This window comes from Drosophila grimshawi, unplaced genomic scaffold (genome assembly GCF_018153295.1).
Source record: "Drosophila grimshawi isolate 15287-2541.00 unplaced genomic scaffold, ASM1815329v1 contig_311, whole genome shotgun sequence".
NCBI classification, from domain to species: Eukaryota; Metazoa; Arthropoda; class Insecta; order Diptera; family Drosophilidae; genus Drosophila; species Drosophila grimshawi.
The window spans coordinates 26,236,349-26,251,308 of NW_025063098.1; the positions used below are offsets into that span (position 1 = coordinate 26,236,349).

General features: G+C 37.1%; 1 protein-coding gene across 2 annotated transcripts in view; it reads left to right on the forward strand.

Annotated features, from left to right (window-relative positions):
• The window catches only part of LOC6568583 (band 4.1-like protein 4), a 78,381-nt gene that overhangs the window by 1,037 nt on the left and 62,384 nt on the right, over positions 1-14,960 (forward strand). The gene's annotated exons all lie outside the window — the stretch shown is intronic.

Genomic DNA, 14,960 nt, shown 5'->3' on the forward strand with positions numbered 1-14,960 from the left:
GCCCTCTGCTTCTGTTGTCATCAGAGTTGCATAATTGGAGTAAGTGGTGTGTGTGTGCGTGTGTGTGTGTGTGTGTTTGTGTTGGGTGTCCGTCTAACTGGCTGCCTCTAATGAATAAATAAGTGCCACTAATAGTTTTCGCACTTCCTGCTGCCATCCAACCATCCAACCATCCAGTCTCCCAGCCTTCCAATCATCAAACCATCAAGCCGTCAACCATCCGGCTTGCATCCAGTCAGGCAGGCATTCAGCAAGCACAAAGCGAGCAACTCATCAAATTGCACACAGAACAAATCTTGGCAACAACAAAGCCAACAAGAACAACAAAAACAACAGCATCGCTTACATGTTGACAATATTTAATTAAGAAGCAATCGTCAAGCAAGCTGCAACAGCAACATTAACAACAATGACAACAACAACAACAACATTAACGATAACATAATTGTCGAGAAAATTTTCCGTCTTTTTTAGCTACACTCTGCAGACTCTTGAATCCTCAAAGAAACAGAGTTGCTTGCAGCTTTTCCTAGAGTTTTCCAGCCTCAGTTTTAAAGGCAACGTTTTAGAACTCATTTTTTAAAATCCTATATTTCAAATATGCACATTCTGTTTACTGATTTACTGATGACATTTTTTTATTGTTGTGTACTTTTGTGTGTGTCTCTCTGTCTTGGGAGGAAAAATCACAACGGATATATTTTTTTAATGTAGTTAAAAATATGCTCAATACTTTAATTTCTCAAAAAATCTAAAAATATATATAAATAATAAATAACTTTTAAAACTGCCTGTGCCTCACTCCAAAATAAAAAAAAGAAGAATAATTCATTCCTATCTCATTAAAAAATGATAGTTTCTTGAAACATGTAACTTAGAAAACCCTAAACAAATACACGTTGTTTATTAAACATGTTATATTTTTAACATTTATTTGATATTTTTAAAAAAGAACTTGATTTCTTTTCTGATATTTTAAACTCTATTTTCCACCTGATTGGAGCTTTTCAGAAACAGGGTATTCTTTGGTCAGATGTCGCCAATTAGAATATGCTGACTTGTTTTTTTGTATCATTATTATTATTATTATTATTTTTATTCTTTTTTATTTTTTGCTGTTGCCACCGTGGCAAACAAGTCAATTGGCCATCGCGTCGTCGCAATGTTGCCGTTGTCGTCTTAATAATAATTTTATTTGCCTTTCCCACACACTGTTCGCGCTGTGAACAGACGTAGATGAATAGACGTAGACTGCTATCTTATATCTTTTATTTTGCATTTTTATGGTGCAACTTTGTCACATTTATCGCTCGATGCAGCCTCTCAAAACATTTCCGCACACAACTATTTCGCTACAGCGGATGTTTGCCTCAAACCTCAAAGCATCAGAAACTGAAACAGAAACACTTGCAGAAACACTTTGTGCTTAGTTGAAGTGTCTTAATATAAAAAGAACTTATTATGCTCTAGTCGAGAATGCTCGATTAGCAGATATTCTGAACTCTGAAAGTTGTTTAGATATGATAATTGAATCTGATCAATAATATATATGGTGTATATCATGATATATATGTATTAAAATTGTGTCTTCGATTGCTGTGAGAAATCGGTTTGTATCGATATTCGATAATCAAGTGATGTTATCAATAATATAAAATAAAATTGTTCTGGTCTACGAGAACTTAGCTCTAAGTCACCGAGATCGGCTCGACAAATAGTGCGAAATCGCTATATGAATTGGGCTACTGATGCTGATCGGGAATGTATATACTCTATTAAGTCGGACATATTTCCTTCTACCTCCCACATACTTTTCCACAACTTCATCATAACTTTTTTTTACCTATTTTGAAGGGATTTAGGTTATAATAACTACAATAATAATAATTACTAATATACATTACTAAATAGTCTTAGAAACAATTTTCTTGAAATGGAACTGCCCTTTTGTAGATTTTTCTTTTCATAATTTTTTGTGTTTGATTTGCTTACCCTACAGTTCCGCAACTTTTTCTGCGAGTGCATAAACTACCTTCTTCCATTTGGGAGATAGGCATCACAAACCGTTCCGACGAACAGAGACAGCTCAGCTCAAGTGAAAAATAAAAAAAAAATATAAAAAAATTTATAAAAATGAAAATAAATATTTAGTAAAAATATTCAAGTGCTTTTGCAGCCGATAACACTTCCCATAGAATTTTTTTTAGTTAGCAGCAGAAACTGCCTCATTTCCTTATCGAGGCTGGCGTTTTTTGATGGGCTTCGCTTGATTTCGCTTACGCGGCAGACTCATTAACTTTTAATTAGTTGTAATTTGTATATTCAACCACGTAAAGGGGGGCAAGTCGGAAATGTAAGGGGTTAAGGGCAGGGAAGGGTGAGTGGGGGCAACAGTAACACAGACTTTGATGCTGCCGCGACTTTTTGGCCACAACTGCTGCTGCTGCTGTTGCTGTTGCTGCTGTTGATGATGATGTTGTTGCCAGTTGTGTTTAGCCGCCACTGACAGATTGCTGATAAGCACTTGGGTCACAAAACCCAGCCACTCCCCCCTCCTCCTCCTCCTCCCGCTGCCTCTTTCTCCCACCGCTTAAGCGTCTAATCGGGTAAGTTGTGCGGCTTCGTCGCGGCTGCTTTTCTGCTTCTCCGTCTTTTCATGCTTTTCCTGCGCATCCATCAAGTAGCTGTCAGCGGCGGGCGCCTCGCCCAAAGGATTGCTGCCTCCAACTCGTTGCCGCCGCCTTCGCCCACCCCTCGGTTGACAATCAAATTGGCTTTAAACGTTTCGGCATTTGTTGACACACATAAATGATATTTTAATGGGACTCTCGAACCGGGCAATTGATATGCAGCCAACAAAGTTCAACAAACACAACGCTTTTCAGGTTATCAATCTGTGTAAAGTCGGGAATTATGACAAATTTATTTGATTTATGACAGCCTAAGCTGTTTGTTATGAATGGGCATTTATTAACTGAATTATGCATATAAATTGTCAGAGAGAGAGAGAGAGAGAGAGAGGGAGGGAGAGTGGGAGGGAGATCAAGTAAGAGAGAAAGAGCGAGAGAGATTGTTACAGACATAAGGATATAGTACAGATAGAGAGAGTGTGGGAGAGAGATAGATAGATTTAGATTTAGAAACTAATAAAGATAGAGACGATAATAGAGAATGATAGAGAGAGAGAGAGAGAAAGAGAGAGTAAGAGAGAGAGAGAGAGTAAAGGTATGGAAAGAGATAACGTTGGATAGAGTTAGACAGGTGTGGAGAGAGAGTGAGATAAAGATAGAGACAGAGATAAAGAGACAAAGATAGAGATATCAAGATAGAAAGCGAGATAGAGAAGGATAGAGATAGAGATAATCATAGAAAGCGGTACAGAGAAAAAGATAGATAAGATCGTAAACAAAGAGAGATAGATGTACAAAGGAAGAAAGAGACCGAGAACGATGAAGATGAAGATAGATAGATAGAGATGTAGCGATAGATGTAGAGATAGGTAGAACTAGTGAGAGATAGAGATATATAGATATCGTTGAAAGATGTTTAGAAAATGGTGGATCATGTAGAGATAGAGATAGAAAGAGAGAGATAGAGAGAGATATATAGAGAGAGAGAGAGATAGAAAGAGAGAGAGAGAGAGATAGTTTAAGTTGTACTTATTTGCTTATGGATTTTTATTTTACTTTATTTAAGAATCAGTTTATTTTCATTATAGGCTCTTCTAGATATTAAAGCATTTTTTTCTTAAAAGCCTTTTTTAACAGGAGTAATTAAATATTTATTATCAATCACTCCACCTTAATAAATTTAAGATGAAACTCAATCCCTTGGAAACTGGCATTGTCATTATACTACTACTAAAATTTCATTAAGTAATAGCATCGTAGAATTATATCGAAAATCATTTGATTGTTGTTTTTCACAGTTTGATGGCCCAACTCAAACATTGGCAAAGAGCAATCAAAGTGTTGTCTCTTTGAGGTTGTGGGCTTTGACATCCGCTGCGTTAATTAGCAAAATAAAATTGTAAACATATTTTGTGCTAAAACACAAAACTTTACGAGCTACTTTTATGGCTCTAGCAAATTTATAAAAATTTAAACAACTTTTTATTACGCTTACGCAAAAAGAAAAAAGATAAAGCAGAGGATAAACAAAAACAATTCTTGTGTGACATGGAGGCAACAACAACAACAACAGCTACAACAACAACTATTAACTAACAAACTAACTAACAGCAAAAACAACTTTGACAACAAGCTCTATAAATCCACAGACCCCAAGCCGGGGCACCTAATTAATTTCTGCAAAAAAAAAGGGTATGCAACAAAAAGAGAGAAACTTTAAGAACAAAGGATCAAAGTTGTTGCAGTTCCTAGCCTAGTTGCACGTTAATTTCCAATTTGACGCAACAGCAGCAGCAAAAAAAAAAAAAACATACACTAATGTCATACATAGGAAGCCGCAACAACAACAGCAACAACTGCAACAATTGCAAAATCAGTGGATGGCCTGAAACAGTAAAACTAACTGCACAACTAGCAGATGAAGCAGCAGCAACAGCAGCAGCAACAGCAGCAGCAACAGCAGCAGCAGCAGTAAAAAGCAACAGCATCTGGCTAAGAGCAGCAAAGTGGAAGAGGAAGCAGCAGCAATGCTCTTGCACCAGTTTCTCAAACAGTTACCTGGGCGCTAAACAAAAAAGACAAAAAACCAAACAAGCAAGAGTGCTCTTGTCGAGAGAACTTGACGAGAAGATACCCTCAACTCAGCTAAGGAAAATATATTCTTGCAGATGTGTCATATTATGTCAAGGTATATACATATCCGATTAGGGAGATATATCTATAAAGTTGTAGTTTTTATTGCTATCGAACATCGATTTGTAGCAATATTCGAGAAATGTGAAAAGTTATCGATGAAATGAAATAAACTTCATTTGTCTATGGTTGCGAAACTTTTGTTCCAAATTTGCAGTCTTTATAATCTCTGAAATCGGCACGTTCCCAAAAGCAGCCAGATGGTTATGGTTATTGAGAATATATATACTTTATGGTATCGGATATGCTTTCTTCTGTGTGTTAAACCGCTTCATTATACCCCTTATATATTTTTTATTGAATTAAGGATAAAACAAGAAGCGAAGAACAGCTATCTTAAGCATGGCGAAGTTAGGATACCCTTTTAATATTATTAAGGGAGCTTCATGCGCCGATTTGATCAAATGGCCTGGTTTTCCTTTAATTGAAAATTGTATCTAAAAAGAGGACAAATGTTCCCAAATAGAAAATACTCCTCTTTCGTTAGATAGTTACGATCTGGAGGACTCTGACATAGAGAATAATAACAGTAAAGAAATATATACATTCCAAGATATCTTTAATACTGACATAATTTGGATGGTTAATATGAACATAGATATAGAATATAGATTTATATATATTTAATGGGCTCGTAGATCTCTGCCAACCACTTGACAAATCTATAAAACCATCTATGCAAGGGTATAAAATGACAAAATAAATAAAAATAAAAATTAAAAGGCAACAAGAAAGGTGCACGAGGTGCACGAAGAAGTTGGGATGCTGAGAAGTAAAAGAAGATGCCAAGTGGATGCAGCTTTAGAAAGTAGCCGAGGAAAGCCAAAGCTAAAACTAAAACTAAAGCTGAATCTGAGGCCAAAACCCGTTGCAACAACAACAACAACAATAACAACAGTCACAAGAGAGTCGCCTTTGCGTGATGCAATTGCCAACAACAGCAACGCGCCAAAAGATTGAAAGCAACGACAGCAGCAGCCACGTAACTAGAACACTTGACGATGCTGCCTGTCAATGTGTTCGTGATGCAACAGCCACAGCCTACACTCAGCGAAAAGCAATGCAAAAACAGCCTGAACCAATTCATTCATATTTGCAAAGTTTGAATAATAAATACATTACTGAATATTGAATAATATTAAATAAATTCAGTTAAAATTATATTTCAAATTGAACTCTTTTTTTTTAGTTAATAAATTGATTTATCAATTTCTGCATTTAGAAATCTTCTTAAAATGATTTGCCTGCATTTCTAAAACACCTTTGATTGATTTAAGTACACATTTCTTACTCTATTTATTTTTTGTGAGTGCATCAACTGCTGCTGCATCAACTATTGCTGCTGCTGTTGCGCTTTTCGCTAACCCCGCAACAATTTCCAATTAAAGCAGCTGCTGCTGCTTCTTCTTTTCTTCTTCTTTTGAGTAGTGTCGTTGTTGTTGTCGCCGTTGTTGCTGCTATTTGTGCTTCTGCTGCTTGCGCAATCATACGGCAAGTTCTTGGACTGTTGTTGCTGCTGCTGCTGCTGCTGCATCATCCGTGCCATTGGCAAATGTCTTATGTAAGCAACTGAGTGCAACTGCGCCACTGCGACAGGAAGCCATCGGTAATGGCCTTAAAATACACACTTTATGCCCAGGCAGCGTCTCCAATTAGACTTTAGTTAATTGCAGCGCGCCAATGTTGCTCATTAGATTGCTTCTTAATGCTGCCCTCCCAAATGCAGTGTGCCGCGCCCAATCGGAAGCTAACGGTACTAAACCAACACCACCACCACCCCCCCGCCTTCCTCCCACCGATGACCCTGCCCCTGCCTCATGAAGAAGAAGAAGAAGAAGTGAGGTTAGTGCCCCAACCGCTTTAGCCGTCAACGGCCAAAATCTAATTGATCATTAAGTCTATTTCCGCACCAAAGTTGGCAATGGCAAAGTTGAGGTTGTATTTTCAAAGTAAGCCATAAAGCGTCAACTTTTTTGCTTTTATGACAACCGACAGTCGAACAACACAGGCATGTTGCACGCAACAGCAACAGCGGCAGCAGCAGCAACAACTCAACAGCACAACAACTATAACGATGACGTTGCCTAAATGATGACTGAACATGGGCGGGGCATTTGTCGGTGGCGTGCATTGGGGGCAACAGTCGAAAGTATCTAGTACATTTTGAAGTTTTATGACTCTACACAGAATGGGAATTAGGAGAATGGCCTATGCTGGAGTTAGACAACAGCAACAACAACAGCAGCAACAACGACACAAAAGTCATAAAAGTAAATGCGTTGCATGTAAAAATCTATAGGCAGGAAAAAATCGATTTGTATTTCTTTTGTAATGCGGCTGCTGAAGATTCCAATGAAGCTGAAGTTGTGGGGAAAACAACAAAAACAAAACAAGCAAGAATTGGTTTCATCAAGGTGCCGAAGATGAAATGCCCTAGCAAGATAAAAGATTGAAATGGAATCTAGGCCAAAGAATGCTAGTGTTTAAGACAAAAACTCCATTGTTGATCGATTCAGTTTATTTAAGCTCATTAAGAAGTTGATATTCAGATATATAAAATATTTGGATTTTTGAGCGTTGTCTAAAAGTCTAGAAAACCAGGAAGTTGCTATTAAAAAAACAATTTATGGAATATTTCCATATATATCTTGTATCTTTACACATTATTATTCAATTTATTTATTTTATCCTAATTATTTATGAAAAAACTTATTTTAAGTTGTTTACTATTCAAGTGATATGTAATTATAGCCAACATATAAACTAAATACACATTTGCAGCTGGTAACATTGGCTTACGCAAAACAGTGTTGCAAAATATAAATACCCTTTAGCAAGAGATAGAGAGAGAGAGAGAGAGAGAGAGGCAGAAAGGGGGAGAGAGATTATAATGAAATGTGAAACAAAAGTTCAGATGCATTATTGCAGTTGATCATGCAGAACAGAACAGAACAGAAAAGGGCGATAGAAATGTGGATGCTAAATTCGAGCACACAAAGTGAAAGGGACGACGGGGTGTCTTCTGTTGTTGTTGTTCTTATTGTTGTTGTTGAAGGCAATCATCAAAATGATGAGTGAGAGTTGAGGGAGTCTCTGCGGTATACAGTAATCAGATACGAGAGAAATGAGAGAAAAAGAAAGAAAGATTGAGATAAAGAGATAGATAGAGAGAGAGAGAGCGAAGTACAAAAAAGAGCCGTTGTGATTAAGCGCATTGAATGAGCATAAGAAAAGACTTAAGATAATAGAAGAAGAACAGTAAAGAGCAAACTGATGAGAATGAAGACTTTTACTTATCTATAGATCTGAGATAAAAGAACCGTAAAGAACAAATGAGATGCGAGAGAAAAAAAAAACAACTTTCGAAGCAAATGCTGACCCACTGCCCACATGCAAATGATGTGGCTATGCGTGACTGTGCTTGTGTGTGTGTGTGTGAGTGTGCCTGTGTGTGTGTGTGTATGTGAGTGTGTCAGTGTGTATATGTGTGATTTGATAGACAGGAGCTAAGCGAGCTCTGATGAGAAACTGGGAAGCACTGGAAGCACTGGAAGCACTGGAAGCACTTGTGTGTTGTTGTTGTTGTACTTGTTCCAGTTGCAGTTACAGTTGTCTTTCATGTGCAGCCACATTTTGTGCGTTGGCGTTGACTGCATTCTGTCTGTTTGTTGCCAGCCTTTTTTGGGCAGCTGCTTTTTTTTGTTGTTGTAGCTAAAAATAAAACAAGCATGCGGCTCATTTTAGAGCCCATTCTTTTGTTTACTTGGGCCCAAATACATTTAGGTTTTTGTTTTTTTCTCATTTTTTTTTTTGGTTGTTGTTGGTTAGAAGATGTTGCTTAGCTAACTTGGCTGGCTGCTGTGCTGTGTTCTTTTCGTCGTTGCTTGCTGTTATGGCCAAGCAGCAGCAGCAGCAGCAGAAGATGAACAAGCGATCTTAATTTACGTTAGCTCGTTAACTTGAATTACCGTTAGGCGCACAGAGAGCACTCAAAGCTCTTTCACTCTCAGGTGCAAGCAGCATAGGCATTTACTGCTTTGTGTTCTACGTTCTGTGTCTAGTCTGTTGCCAGTACACAGAAAGAAAATTGTTGAAATGAATTGCAATTTTAAATAAATAATAACAATTTACGTTAATTTTTTGAATTTACTGTTTTCTGCTGGCTCCAGGTGAATTTACTCAAAATCTTAGACGAAAATGGTAAAATCATAAAATAGGTCATTTGTCGGGTGCCTAAAAATAAGTGCGAATTTTATTATGCTTAATCAGATTATTATGCTTTGTGCCACTTGAAGTAAATTACTAAAATGCTTAAAGTTTTTATCTATGCAAATCTCACTTGCAGTAAGAATCAGCCAGCTTATTCTCTCAGTGTAGTCGACGCTCTGTGCTCGATACTCTTGGTTCTGGTCCACTTTGTGGCTGGGGCACAAACCTTTTTTGGGCATTTACAACGCCTCTGCGCCATTGTGGCTGCTTCTAGCCATTGGAGTTGGAGGGCGCGTGAAAATGCCATTGTTACCCCCACCAAAAAAAAAAAAACAAAAAAAAAAACAGAAACAAAAAAAGGAAGAAAACAAAGATACATTTGTATCTGGGAGACGGTAATCAACATTTTGTGGTCAACACGGGTGTGCGCTGAATTGGAAAAGAAAGGAAAAGAAATGCCATTGGTTTTTCACATGCTTTATTGCCAATTGGAAAGTTGGCTAACACTGTCGAGTGCTGGCCAAGAACCTAGAGAATCTATTCATGCAGCGGTCGCTTGAGTGCCAGAATGCTTTATGTTCCATTGTCTCCCTGCATGTGTGTGTGTTGGTGTGTGTTAACTGTAATTGGCAAAAGACGCAAATGCAGAATGCCAATGCAAAAAACAAAAGAGAGAAAGAGAGAGAGAGAGAGAGAGAGAGAGAGAGAGAGAGAGAACAGTAATAAAGAAGCTAGCTATGCAAAGTAATAAATATGGCTAAAACACAAACCCCGTTAAGTAATAAATAGTGGGTATAGAAAAATTGATTTAATAACTGAGCTGAGCTGAACTGAACTGAGCTGAGCTGAGCTGACTAATTTAACTGAGCTGACTAACTAACTTAACCGGCACATCATTAAAGTAACGTTCAACTAATTGCATTCTTCCGCGTTTCGCACAGCGGCAGCCAGAACGAATGCAGTCGGTAGTCGTCAGTCGTCAGTCCGTCAGTCGTCAGTCTGCAGCGACTGCAGCTAATCGAATCAGTAACAAATCGAAGCAACTAACTTACCAACTTACTAACTAGCCAGTCAGCTGACTAGCTGACTTAAACGGCGACTAACGATCCATCAAACGATCCGCTTCATCGATTCATCAAATGCTCAAATGGTTCGTCGTCGTCGTCGTCATCGTCGTCGTCGTCGTCGTCGTCTGAATGCCAATGCCATAATTCTAACCACCAAATCAGATTGCAATACTCAAACATTGATGGGGCAAGGGGTAAGAGGTAAGGGGTAGGGGAGCAGAGGGGGTAAGCAGACCACCATCGTCAAGTCGGGCTGCAGTCAAGTCAATCAATTAGGCATTTCAACACATGTTGTTTACAGTTCTAATTCTAGACGCGTTTCATTTAAATGCCGCTCTGTCTGCGTTGCAAGCAGAAGGGGGCGGCAGTAGTTTGAGAGTTGACCGGAGGGGGGGGGGGGATAGGGGGTGATTGGATATGCTGGGAGTGAACTATTTTTGAAAATAGAAAATAGAACAACGAGTCGGTGCACGAACGCTTAATGATTTCCTGTTAAATTATGCGGCATTGACTTTTAACTATGTAAATGGAAAACATTTTTTTTTTTTTGGTGCCTGCTTTTCTTATTTTTATACCCTGTTACCGAAATTAGAGGAGAGTATATTGGATAGAATGGATGGATCCAAATGGTATTTGGAAAAGTATCAAAATTGAAGTTAGAAAATAAAATAATAAGTATGTTTAATGTGTCAATATTAATATATATAATTATATACATAACCATATCATAATAGGCTAACCCGAATTGGAATTCACTGATTTTGTAACAATCAGAAGGAAAACTCAAAGCACTTCATAGCAAAATGTGTCGATTTAGCCAAAACAAGATCTTGATTCCTTGGAAAACTCCTGATCCGCTCAGAAGGTAAAGAAAACCTCAAAGCGACTAAGATTTTTGCATTCCAGAGTTGATGAAAGAGCTAAAGGTCTTGAAGGAGGCACAATAAATCTAACAAATCATAGTCCAAGAAAATTTGCTTATTAAATTAAAAATATAACATAATAACTCTCTACGAATCTATGATTATTGTACTAGTGTAACTTCAATCCAGATATTTTTTTTTAGCATATTTTTTAGCAAATCTTATAGTATTCAAAGCGAGCAAAAAATATATTATTAAACTAGCTCTACTATTATTTTAAACGCACCAGTATTAATTATTTTAAATTTATATAATTAAAAATTTGATTAATAAGCTTAAAGAGTTGAGTCAAATCAAATGTTCTTTCCTCTTTAAATTTATTCTTACACAAATAGCAGCGTATCTCTCAGTCTATCGCGACCAACTCAAAATATCTCATCTAATGTTTTATGATCTTCTGTTAGCTGCTGTTGTAGTACAAGTGAGTTTTTGGTATTAGGCCAGACAGCATGTGATCGTAAATTCAGTTTAGTTTTGTGTGCAACGCAAATGTAAAATGTCGGGAATTGTAAAAGTCAAATGTTAAATGCGCTCCCATAAATCAGATGGACACCTTGTTGAGGGAATGTGATGTATACAAAATCCTGTGTGACTTATGGTCTTTAAAAAAGTGAGTAGCTGCCACTGATGATGACTTTGCTGAAACGCTGTCCGTTTGATATAGATGCTGATGTGACCCCATTGTGCGGCAACATACTAACCCACAAAATACAAAACGAAACAAAAAAGTTACCAAAAAAAAACTCTTGCCGCAATAAGGTTGGTCAATCAGCCAAAAAAAAAAGGAAGACAGAAAAAGAGGAGGAGGAGAAAAACGTAATAATACAAATCAATAATTTCTCAGCTACTCAAAAACTCATTAAGTTTACTTTTGACTGAAATCGCACTAATGGCGCTGAGAGACTATGGCTAATCTCAGACGAGCGTTTGTGGGAAACCAATCCAAAAATTGGATTTGGCCACTTTCGCTGGCGGCGGCAAACTGACAGACAAGAAATTAAAAGTGTTAACCTGCTAATTTCAGTTGCCAAAACTCAGCAGCAATCAACCACTGAAGTCTTTGCAGCTTTGAAATATCAATTAGAAGCCAAAGCTATATATATATATACATATATGTATATCGAAGTTTCTGTGCATATACAAAGTGGTCAAGAACAAGTCGCACCTTATGATTAATGAGGTGGCACAAACCGAGACCGAGGCCGAGACAGTAAGCAAACATTGACAGCACATCAAATGGACTCAACTCTCAGCCAGTCAGGCCCACTGGGGTGCGATAAAGGGGTGGGGACTGCCCGTCGAGCAGCTAGTTGTCAGTTGCCAGCTGCCAGACAAGACTTGATTAATAGGCTTCAGACCACCCACCCACAACACAAGCAGCAGCCCAAAGTTTATAATTGTTGCCAGGAATATGAATAATAGCAAAATGCCCAAATCGCAGCACTTAATAGAAATATAAATTGAGTTTTTGCATTATTTCCAACCACAATTCTAACAACTATTGTGATTGATTAGATTTATTAGCTTATGCCGGATTCACACAGAGCGAATTTTAATAACTAACGCCTTGTTATGCTCTAAGCCCATTAAACATGGCTAAGAGATTTTAATAATTGATTAAGAAACAGCCAAATGTGTAAGTCCATTTTCCACAACTCGTTTGGCTAATTGACCTTTGTTTAATTACCATAAATATAAAATGCAAATCAAAGCACAGTGTCCCCATATCTCTATATAACCCTCATGGATTTCCTCATCTTTGCTGCTTTCGATTTCTATATATTTAAAAGCATGAAAAACAGCAACAACATCCGTTTCCTACTCAAAATCCATTTTAAGCATATTTTGTTGTGCAATAATAGCAATAATTAGCTCTTTGATTGCTGGCTATATTGTGAATAGTTCCATTTTTGGTTTTAGTTACTTTTAATGGAATGCAATATCTGAAGTACTGAAGTGCGACTAATTGCTAATTAAAAATAAATATAATAAATTTAGCTTATAGATTGACCAGCTATATACAGGTAAATGTCCACATTACTAATGAATATAAATTGCGCAATCATTTTTGGCCACGAACATTTCATTTTCAAATTAATGATAAAACATTTGTCAGATCGTTTTTCTGTCCAGAACGCATTCTGTATGGTTAAATAGGGTATAATGAAGTTCTGATACAGTATGTAACATGCAGGATTAGAAAATTCAATATGAAAATGCTATTTACAGAGAGTATAAGCGACAGATTTTGCAAAGTTGGAATGTAAGTTGGTTTACTATAATCAGATAAAGTTAATTTAATTTCTTCCTCCTTCAATATCAATAAATATCGATTACCATTGGAAAAAGAACTACAGCAGTAAATATATATATATATAATTTTTTTCTGATAACCTATATATGATTTGTCATGATATCTGATATAATATGATCTTTATGAATTTTTCATTTTTAATTTCAAGGTATCTTCAAGTTGAGCTTTCTTGCTTGTTGTTTTTCGAGAGTTCAGAACTTTTGAACGTGTTACCTGAACGGGTTCGCGTACTCCTTCTCTCTCTTCCTCTTTCTCCCTCTCTCTCTCTCTCTCACTTTCCGTCTTCAGAAAACTGACCTGAATTTTGTTAACGCTCGTGCCGTCAACCGCTTAACCTTGACACCGGCGGCGTTTGGAACAAAATTTCGGGTTTAAGCTGGAGCTAGAGCTGGAGTTGGAGTTGGAGTTGAGGTTTTAGTTTGGATTTCGGTTATTTGGGGGCTTTTGACTCGCCTACACCGTTAAAGTTCGAGTCAAAAGTGAGTTGCCGTCCGTTGGTCTTTCGTTGCGGGTTGCCGTTAGTTTTATAGTCATAAAAAACTTTTGCTTGCCTTTTTTTCTTCTCATTTTTTTCATTTTTTTTTTGTTTTTTGTTTTTGCTTAGACAATTGCGTGGCATGACTCAAACGAAATAAATTGCAAAATCTTTCGCAGCGCTTATGAAAAGTGCGGCATTTTTTTATGATTATGTTTTCTGTTTGTTTGCTGTACGCCGTATAATTTTTATAGTTTGTGTCTGTGTCTGACAACGTGCAGCTATTTTTATTAGATGCCGCCTTTGTGCCAAGCAAAGAAAATAATATAAGATGTAATAGAAATGCTTGAGAAAAAGCAGCGAGTCGCAATCTAAATATTTAATAAGTTTTACACTGACAGAAAAATGTTTTCATAAATTTGCTAGCAGGAGGTGTACAAATCATTTCTAACTAAAACTTTTTAGTTCATAGTCTGCGAAGTTAAGCACATCTATTAAAACTAATTTGATTTATACTCATTTTTATTTAAAGTTGATTTATAGTCAAAACCTGACATTTTGTTCCTGTATTATATAGTATACAGATAGAGCATGTTAATGTTTAAATTATCAATAAGATACCTTTAAAGTGACTAGTGGCTTTCTTCTTCAATAGACTAGACTCAAAAATGTAACAAAAGCGAACTTACTTTAAGAAAATGGTATTGAGAAAGTAGTACAAGCATCAATTGGGGCACAAAGTATTTTTTTTGAGTGTGTGTGTGTTAGACAGTAAAGGGAAATTGCATTTGGAGACACATATGGCCAATAAATTGCTAGCCAATTACTTGGGATCGCTTCGTAGTGGTCTCTTTAAAAATGTATGTCAATTGGTCAATTTTCTTCCCACCGAGTATTGGGCAATTAAATGTCATTAACCTGCTGCGATATCCTGCGCCACTTACGAGCAGCCATTAGCCGAAGCAGAACACATTAAATATTTATAATGCTCCCGCTTTTCCAATTTAATTAACTAAATGGCCGGGCAAAGCTTTCATAAATTGCACACAATGCTCAAAATGAGCAAAATGAAACGTTATGTAGATATATTATATAGACACAATATCCGTTGGCGATTGATAGTTCAATCAACTCGTTGCACAAATAGCA